This window comes from Triticum urartu, chromosome 2, assembly GCF_003073215.2.
Source record: "Triticum urartu cultivar G1812 chromosome 2, Tu2.1, whole genome shotgun sequence".
Classification (NCBI taxonomy): Eukaryota; Viridiplantae; Streptophyta; class Magnoliopsida; order Poales; family Poaceae; genus Triticum; species Triticum urartu.
In genome coordinates this window covers 752,355,189-752,365,094 of record NC_053023.1, presented here as the reverse complement: position 1 = coordinate 752,365,094, position 9,906 = coordinate 752,355,189, and the positions used below count along the sequence as shown (strand labels likewise).

The following is a 9,906-nucleotide window of genomic DNA, read 5'->3' as shown; positions in this document are numbered from 1 at the left end:
AGGCTCCGTCGTGGTGCTCCCATTCCCTTCGGGGATACTTCGAGTGAAAACTTGATCTGCATGATCGGACGGTGGCAGCTATGGTCGTGCCCTTCTTGGAGGCACCGTTTTAGAGTCCCCGCTCCGCCGTTCGCCATCTCAAGTCTCCTAGGTAGTTCTCTCTTGGTGATCTGTGTCGGCTCAAGGCGGTGCTCCTTTGCTCATCCTTAGTGTGCTTTCTAGTCGTTTGAAGTGGTGTGTTGGTGCCCGGTACCCTTGTATCTCGCCTTGGGTGTGTGTTGTGTTCGGTGTTGGTTGGTGTGTGTTTGTATCGTTCTCTCGGATGTACTGCGATGTTGCTTTATATATAAAGCGGGGGGAAACTCTTTTTCTTTGATAGCCATCGGAGCCATCCAAATATGAGCCCTGCAAAAGTGCTACACTGAACTAGCTAGTACTTCTGAAACATGAAACTGTCCACCTTCCTAGAAGGACCAACAAACTTGGTTGCAGTGTGAATTAATCTTTTTTAGGGAAGTTTGAATTAATCTTAATAAAAGGCAAAACTGTTACTTTACTTCTTAACACCCACTGCTTAAACAATGTCAAGTCAGTCAAGCACCGGCATCAACATCAGCAGGACACGCATATACTGATAGCAAGACTTGGTGATAATTGTATGCTCCCTTTTTAGAAGTTTGTCCACATGTACTGCATCTTGGAGGGAGCACTTGGAGTTTCTGGAGCAACAAGGAATAGCGCGCGGGAGTGAGCCATCATAGCCTCCTATGTTCCAAAATAGCAGTCTTGCCTACGTTTAGTGAGCGTGATGCTCTTGGACTATGTAGCCAATGGGTAAGCCTTGTCAATCTTTCTAGTAGTGCTCGGATTGAGCTTAGTACTAGGTTGCAACCAGTAACTTTAACTTGAATGTGTTTTTCATGTAGGGCTTTCAAGCCAAAGGATGGATTCACTTGAAATCAAGGCAATGTATCAGCACAAATTCAGAGAGCCTCGAGGAAATCAAGGCAAAAATCTACCGGCTGTCTGTCACAAACCTTTTCGAACGCGGCAATTTCACTTGAAATGTATGTGAAGAGCTTTGCCTGTCTATGTTGGTGAAAACAAACTGTTGCAGACACTGGTGTCTAGGCTGCCTGTCCGCGGGGAAAGGATAAAGAAGCAGATACACGATCTGGACGAGAAGCTGATGGTGATCAAGTCTTCTCCTGAGTCGTTGTTGTCCAAAGGGACGCTGGGATGTGATCTACTTGGACAATCAGAGGGATCCTATAACTCTGAACTTCAGGCAGCTGCTGCACTAGACTCTTCTGTTTTGTTAGGATGCATGTGAACTGTCATTGGGGTGTGACTGGCTCTGTTCCTCTCTGCTCTGCAACCGTGGTTCCAGTATTATTTTGGTCGACCGGCGTTGTTAATAGTAACTTGACGGCTAGTGAATACCAGCATCAACTGGCGAAGATTCCTATTCTGGTTGGGTTCAGTTTAGCACCCTCTGCAGATCATTTCTACCTGCTCTGTTTCTGTGTTTTAACACTCTGTTTTGGGTCAATAGAGGTTGGTCAGCAGCAGAATCACAGTTCCTTCTGAAAGGGAGGACTACTAGAGGTTGGTCAACAGCAGATTCGCAGTTCCTTGTGAAATAATACGTCCTGAAGAACAAGTGCAGCTTTTCATAGTTCTCAAGATGCAGAACAGGAAGTTAGTTGCAGCTCAAGATGTAGAAAAGGAAACTAGTTGCAAACCAAACTATTCTTTTAGTTACCGTGAGAGTGATGGTCTTCTGCTGCTGGTAAAAGAAGCAGAGTATGCTATGCTACTCCAGTAGCAACAGAAATGTGCAAAAGAGCCAAGCTTGATTCCTTCCAATGATCAAATGATTGCTTAGCAAATGCGAAACGAACGACACCGACGATTTGGTTCGTAATAATGTACGTTGGTCCGAATAACACGCCTTGTGTAGAGTTTCTCCTGTCGACCACACAGATCAAAGAGTTTGCAGCCGCAGGGACGTAAAGCACGCCACCAGCACATACAGACAGTGATGAAGAATCATCATTTGAGTTGGATCAATCAATCCCAAACAACATACTGCACCTCAAATCCCATTTCCTGCTCATTGTCCAAACAACTAATCTTGATCAACAACACATAAAGACTCTGGAGAGTAAACTTTGTGCTGAAGACTGAAATATTCATCGGAGGCGTCGAAATCTGAGCCCTGCAAAACTGCTAGTAGTTCCAAAATCTGAAACTGTCGATCTTCCTAGAAGGTCCAATCAACTTCGTTTCGGTTTGAATTAATCCTATTCAATGGCAAAAATGTTACTACTTTACTTGTTAACACCCACTGCCTTAAAAAATGTTCAGTAAGAAGGCTTCCGTATGTTCGGTCTCTCAAGTCACCCCAAGCACCAGCACCAACATCAGTAGCTTTTCCATGAACTGCAGTGTCAATTTGTTGCAGCTCGAAATGAAAAGATTAAATTGCAAACCAACCCTTGACCATCAACAGGCAGATGCAGATGCAGCTCTCATCATAGGTATTTTTACAAGCCAAGAACCAGAGAGAAAGGGGAAACCAGCAAAGAAAGAGAGCACCAAATGGGAAAAATCACAAAGGTTCATGCGTGATTGTGATTTTGCCCCTTCATGTGCGAAGAGCACCAAAGGGGCAAAATCACAAAAAAGGCTCTGCTCTTAGAAATCCCAGAGCTATGAACAGAAACTACAGAACAAAGGGGCAAAATCACAAACAGGCACATGAAGATGTTGTGGTCATGCATGGCACGTAAACATATTCCAGAGTTAAGATGTGCCAAAACACACAAAATCAATACAGAAACAACATGTCTTAGAGACGCACAACGACTCTGGTAGGTGCACAACTTGGAGTCTAAACGGACTTGGATATGGTGGGGAAACCTTCTCCGGGACAAAAACCCCACCATATTCAAATCCTTCTCAGGGACAAACTCTGTTTCAGAAGTTACAACAACTTTGCTACGATTGTGCAAACTGGGAACTGATAGTTATCAGCACAAATACGGATTGCAGATTGATGGAATGGAACCGTGAGGAGCGCGAATATGGAATGCAGAAGGAATAGAACCGTAGCTGGGAGAGTTTTGTGCTACGGGGAAATACACGATGTCCCGTTGTCCTCAGTGCTATTGGTTCCAGCTCGATCGCCTGTTATCTAGTCCTCCTTGTACTTGATGAAGAAAACATGGTCAGAAAAGAAAATTTGGCTCCCCAAATAAACAAAGCAAATTTGGCAAGTAAAAAGGGAGAATTGTACTTAAACCACACACAGCACCGCATCTCACTAGTACATCTACAGGTTAGCAACATTTTTCAAAACATGGTCACATGTATGGAATTACTCAAAACATCAGGATTCTATACGGCCTAATTAAGCATGGGAACTAACAAGCAGAAATCAGCAAGTTCAGCGTACTTCTGTGATAACGATACAAGTTGGATTTTTACTACACAACGCATGAGTTATTTCCAGTATACAAGGTAGTCCGAACAAGCAGAAAACAAGTGTTAGCACAAATACCTTGGGCGGGGTCTTGTATTGATCTGCTCTGCTTCCTCTAAGTTTGGACACCCGCATATCTCCACATCTATATTTGCAACTGCCTCTGCTCCACCAATTGAAACTAGGTCTGGACAATTCTTAATCACCAATTTGTTGAGTGATGCAAGATTAGTGCACCAAATGTTGCCTGGAATGGATGTTATACCATTGCATCCATCAATTTCAAGTGAGACGAGAGATGTGAGGTTTTGTAGGTAGCTGGAAACACATGGAGAGATATCCCCACATTCCTTTAAGGTGAGCCTTTGTAGGTATTTTGGCAGCACCAAACCTGTTTGCCACTTCAGACTTTGGCACATTGTAATCTTCAGATGTTTCAGATGAAGAAAACTCCCAAACTTTTCAATTGGCAGGGACTTTGACTCGCAACAATAACTGATTACAATTTCCTCAATAGCAGGTAGATATTCTTGTGTTAGGAGGTCGTCAAGGGTTGACAATTTACCACAGTCATGAATTGTTATGAATTTAAGGGACGAGAATGCTCTATTGCTGCCAGTGCCCGCAGAAATGGAACTTTAACCGGAGTTTCCAATAGATGCAAGAGATTTACACAGAATGCACAACTCTCGCAGAGCTGGAAGACTCCACATTTGTGGTTGGATGGACGTGAGAAAATCACAGTTTAAACGGAAGTTGGTGAGGGAGCAGGAGTTGATATTGCAAAAGCAACCAGAATTCCATAGATTGAGCTTCTTAAGGGACTGCGAAACCAATTTTTGGAGACGGATGTTTGGACAATGCGACACGGACAGTTCCTGAAGGAAATCAAACCCCGCAAACTTTTCTGTTGGTATTGATGCTAACATCTTGCAATTGGCAATTATTATTTTCTTGATGGCTGGTACATAATGTGGATGCAGTAAATCTTCGAGGCTTGATATATTTCCACACCCTTTGATTGTTACAACTGTCAAGGACATGAAAATACCAACCACAGGTATCTCATTTAAGTTTATGCTCTTGACTCCATCACAACTTTCAAAAGTGAGTGATTCTAAACTTGGCAAGTTTTGTGGCTGAAACCAGCTTGGGAGTGAGGAACCGCCATAATTCTGGAGGAACAAAGACTTGAGGCTGATAGGAGGTTGTAGAACTTCAACCACTTCTCTGTTCTGGATGGTGGGAGACCCCTCTAAAACTGGCAAATGCATATTCAGTTTCAACTCCTCAACATATTTCATATTCTTCAGTTCAGCTTCTGCTGCATTATCCTTACTTATGCCAACATTAGCTATCTCCAAGCATCCACGAAATTGGTTTAGATTATGCAATAACCTTATTCCTGGTCCCTCTTGACTGTCTGAATCAAGAGTTAATGTATGTGTTTCGAATTTCTGTAAACCGATCAACTTACCAAAGTCAGGGGGCAAGCATTGTAGCTTGCATCTCTTGGCATATAAAATCTGCATATTATATAGCCAACAGAAAGTTGAAGGAGGAATCTTCTTCAAAGAACAAGCTTTGGATATTTCAAGGTATCGAAGATGCTTCCAGTTGCCAATATTATCTGGTATCTTATTTGTGGAGGCACAAGACATCACACGCATACGGAGAAGTCCAGTACACCAGAGATTCATTAGAACACCTGCTTTTCTTCCTAAACTTTTCTGGCAAATTAGGGTACGCAGCTTCGTGTAGTTGCGTAGGCTCTGCAAGTTGAAATGGTCAAACTCACTGTTATTGAGTACGTACAGATGACGAACATTCTGGGGAACTTTATCAAAGTCACTCTTATTTCTTAAGATGAAGCAGTCGTGCTCTGGAACTTTTTGTGCCATGTCATGCAACAAGTCATGGATCACGTATCCACCACTAACTTTTTGAAAGAAGGACCGAGCTACAAGGTCTTCAAAATACCGACATCCAATATTTTGAATTGGAACACCACCTTGAGGTTTCACAAAGCCTTCTGCCACCCAAATTTCAGCTAACCTTACCTTCTCAAATTTGTAATCTTTGGGGTACAAAGCACAGAATGCAAAGCATTGCTTCAAATAGAATGGTAAATATATGTAGCTCAACCGAAGGGCCGGTAAAATATCAGTCTCCTTTTGTTCCAACTCCCACAGTTCACTCTCAAGTATAGACTTCCAATGTGATACTTCAGGGATTGCTTTCAACATGCGTCCCAGAGTAATGGCGGCCAAAGGAGAACCCTTTAATTTAGGAAGTATGCTTTCACCAATGCGCTCCAAGTCAGGATAATTTCTAGAATCCTCGGATCCAAACAGGCATAATTTGAAGAATTCTATAAAGGCATCATCCTTTAGACCATCTAATATAATAGACCCAGTTGTGCACACCCCCTTGGTAACATTTGCACATCTAGTGGTGACCAACATCGCACTTCCCTCTTGGACACTGCTAAAAGGTGCACAAAACTTCTCCCAACACTGCCCATTATCCTTCAAGGCATCATCCCACACATCATCAAGGACAATCAATAACCTTTTATTGTTCACATGCTTCTTCAGAGCATTATGAAGAGATTCCAAGCTACTCTCAGTCGTTGCCTCCATTCCAGTAAAGGATTGTATGACCTCTTTGGTTAACCTCTTCACATCAAAGTTATCTGAGACACAAATCCAAATTATTTTCTCAAATTGAGACTCCACCTGTTGATGGCTGAAGATATGCTGGGCCAATTTAGTCTTTCCAACACCACCAATTCCACTTATCCCAAAAACAGGAAGACTTAGTTCACTATTAACATGGTTGCTTGCTGACGTGTTTGTTGATGCATTCATTGAACTAGTTGTTCTCTTGCGTTTAAGTACATTGAGAAATCCCAAGACCTGCTTCAGTTCCTTGTCACGACCAAAGAATATATATTTTTCCTTTCGTGACAAAGAGGAGCTGGTCTCTGGCCTGACTAATGTGTCAAAGCGTTGTGCGACTCCACGGAGCTCCATTTTCTCCAGCTGAATCGAAAGATGATTCAACCTTGATTGGATAACAGTCAGTTTGTTGAAGCTTCCTTGGATGACGGTGTCAAAGAAGTCAATGAAAGGAGACTGGCTTGCATTGCCCTCCGCTTGCACCTTCTTCTCATACCATCTGAACTCATCAATAAGGTCCTCGGCATCAAACACTGCATCCTTTAGATTGGGAAGGAGATTGGCCACAACATCGTCGTGGCTCCTCCATTCTGCTTTATTGATGAGGTCATGCATTGCAGGAAGAGTATCCCTGAGACGTTGTAGGTCACTCTCCAACTGCAATACACGACCCTGGAGATCTTGGTCCTGTGAGCCACTCCATCTGGGGTGCAGGGATGAAATGGCAGATTTGGCCCACTGCCAGAAAGTCGCACACTCATTGAAGCCACTGATGGCCCCAATGACAGCAGATAAGCTCATGGTGGCTGGAGTTTGGACATCTAATTTTCGTCCTGCAAGCAGAGAGTGTTCGTCGTTTAGCATTAATTATAGACAAGACACAGCTAGCATTATTATGAAGTAAATTCTGCAGTCAGAGTATACAAGAAGCCGGCAATTGTAGCAACTGTTTGCTCCGGATCCAGATAGTTTTTCACCAAAAGTTTTCCCATGAAATTAAATTACTTTCAACTGCCGAAAACGAAAATTTACCCAGGGCTTTAATCAAGCCTCTTGATAAAAGAGTTAGCATGTGAAATGCATACAGTTGCCACCAAAACTAAAAGAGAGTTAGTAACTAAGTACAGTATATACTCCACCCAGGGCTTTAATCAAGCCTCTTGATAAAAGGAAATTTGGCCCTTGCATGTGAAATACAGTTGCCATCAAAACTACTAGCATGTGAACCGCAGAAGAAACTAATGGTGCAGTTTCAGATGTGGTAAAAGAAATCAAAGCAAGGTGGTTTCAAGGGGGACTGCTCACCCTATATCGGTGTGACGGTGGCGCTGCTTTCGGCCTTGTCTCGCCGCCGACGAGCACTGTTAAGCACCCAGCAAGGAGGAGAGAAATGGCTGGATCTGGATGGGATGGGATGGGAGCAGTTCCCCAAAGTCGTCGGGCTCAGTTTGCTATGGACTATGGAGCTTTGACAAGTTGGAAACTTGGCGGAAGGACCCCTCGACGGAGGATGCACGTTGACAAGTGCAGCCTGTCGGCGGCACGATCGGCATTAAGCTTGTCAGCATGGTGGAAATTGTTTAGTTTTGTTGCAGCTCTGAATTTAATAATTTGAATGCAGAAGTGAGGAAGCAGGTGACGGAGTGGAACCTGCCCTCGTGGTGGATGCCGTCGCGGGAGAGAGCCAGCCTCCACGCTGCCGCCCTCCGCCGTCGCCAAGGTCCCGACTATGATCGTCGGGCGCGCGCGGTGGCCGGCGAGGGAGAGGGGCGTGGCGGCCTCCGGATGCCGCCGGGAAAGACGACGAGCCACGGCGCGAAGGCGCGGGGAACACGGCGGCGAAGGCGACGCGGTCGGGGAAGCTTCAGGCGGCGGAGGATGCTGCCTGGCATATCCGGCGGGAGGCTGGCGATGTCGGCCACCATTGCGCGATTGGAGGTGCGCAGTTGGGTTGGGTTGGGGGTAGCTGCTTGTAGAGAGGGAGGGGTGGGACAATCTGCGTGGTTGGATTTGAGATCGACGGTCCAGAAGCCACTGACCTCTGCCTTTGACCGACTCTGTCTCTGCTCCTTATTTTATTTTATTTATTTTGGAGGGAAATCTCTGTTCTTTTTTTCCAAGAGTACGCCTAGGCGTACCATATTTTTATAGAAGGCAGAAATATTGTACAAGAAACTACAACTTGTTGCGAATAACAAGTGTAGCTCGAACTCTACACTCCATCGCGACAAATACAAACACAACACAAAATGCCTGTCCTAGACCAATCATCTAGCCGCGTCACAACAAATGCCGGCCTCCTCGAAGCAACAGCTCTAACCGGAAACTCCTTGCCAACGCACTACCCACCCTTGGATGCCTAAGAGGAGACGGCGAGTGGATAGCAGGACTCGGTCGGATTCGTGAAAGCCATCGTCTTGGATATGCCGGCAGCTACGTGCATAGCGCCCATGAAGATCAGCTCGAACAGCGGCAAGCACCAGAGAACCACAAACAGTACCCAAGCCAAGTCTTCACCTGCGATGCTCTCAACAGAGGAACGACGCCACACCGCCGCCATCGTTGGTCCTGTAACGGACCAAAGGCTTTCGCCCGAAGACCACAACCCGATCAAGAAAGGGAGATGCCGACACACCACGGCGATGCCTCCAAGGAGGGAAACGACACCCACGGGCGCCGTCGCCGCCAGCTCCGACCGAAGACGAGCAGGATTTTCATCCGAACCGTCGCGCACCTCCACCCTCTGTCAACAGATTAGGCCCAACTGTTGGGGTCACACCGCCGCTGCCGCAACACCTCGCCAACTTGATCAAACCGCCGCGGAACACCGACCCCTCACACGGCCGAGAGCACGCGTACCACCAACCAGCACCTGCACGGTCGAAGGAACACTTCTCCAGCTTCAGACCTCCAGCGCCGCTCAGATCCACTGCACCCATAGGCATGGGCTGGCCACACCATCACCTGGCCGCCATCCATGCCGCTGCTGCAGCTCAGGGCCCAGCAGGGAAGGAGCAGCCGCCCGCCGCGACCGCGCGTGGCCACTGGAGCTGCCCTGCACGAGACCCCGCTCCGGCCTCCAGCAAGGTCCAGACCACGCCGCCCCCAACACCCCAAAAGGGGGCGCCTTCCTCGAGCCACGCCCGCCGAAAGCAGGAGGCGCGCCACGCGTCCCGGCCACCGCCGCGAATCCTGGCCGCCGCACCTGGCCGAGATCCACCTCCACCAGGACCCTGCACCGCAACCTCCGGCTCCCAACACGTCACCCGAAGAAGACAGCCGCCCGCACCACCTCTCCACCGCGCTCCCCGCCGTGTGTCACCTCACCAGAATCCAACCGCCACCTCGCCGCCCGTGAGACGCCCTTCTTCGCGCGAAGAAGGCCCGTCAGGGCTTGCGGAACTCGCCCGCTGCCTTTGACGGCCGGGCGCCGCCACCACCGCTGGCGCCGGCGGCGGCGGCCAGGGGGGGCACAGAGAAGGGGGTGCGCTCGGGGGCTAGGGTTCGCCTCCGGAGCCGCCCGCGCGAGCGGCCCGGGAGGGATAGGGGGATTTTGGAGCATCTCTGTTCTTTATAAACTTGATGATTTCTAGCTCTTTCCTAAATTTAACTCCTTATACCGCCTATCTTAACTTAATTCCTTACTTATGGACGTCGCGGTGGCCGAAAGAGAGGCGGAGAAATGCATGGCAACGGTGACCACAAGCTCCGGCTCGATGCCAAGAAGTGGGGAAGGGC

The 9,906-nt window shown here is 47.3% G+C and overlaps 1 pseudogene; it reads right to left on the bottom strand.

The window, feature by feature from the left end:
* Positions 1-4,308: 4,308 nt before the first annotated feature.
* Positions 4,309-7,604, bottom strand: LOC125534660 (annotated as a pseudogene).
* Between the last annotated feature and the right edge of the window lie 2,302 nt (positions 7,605-9,906).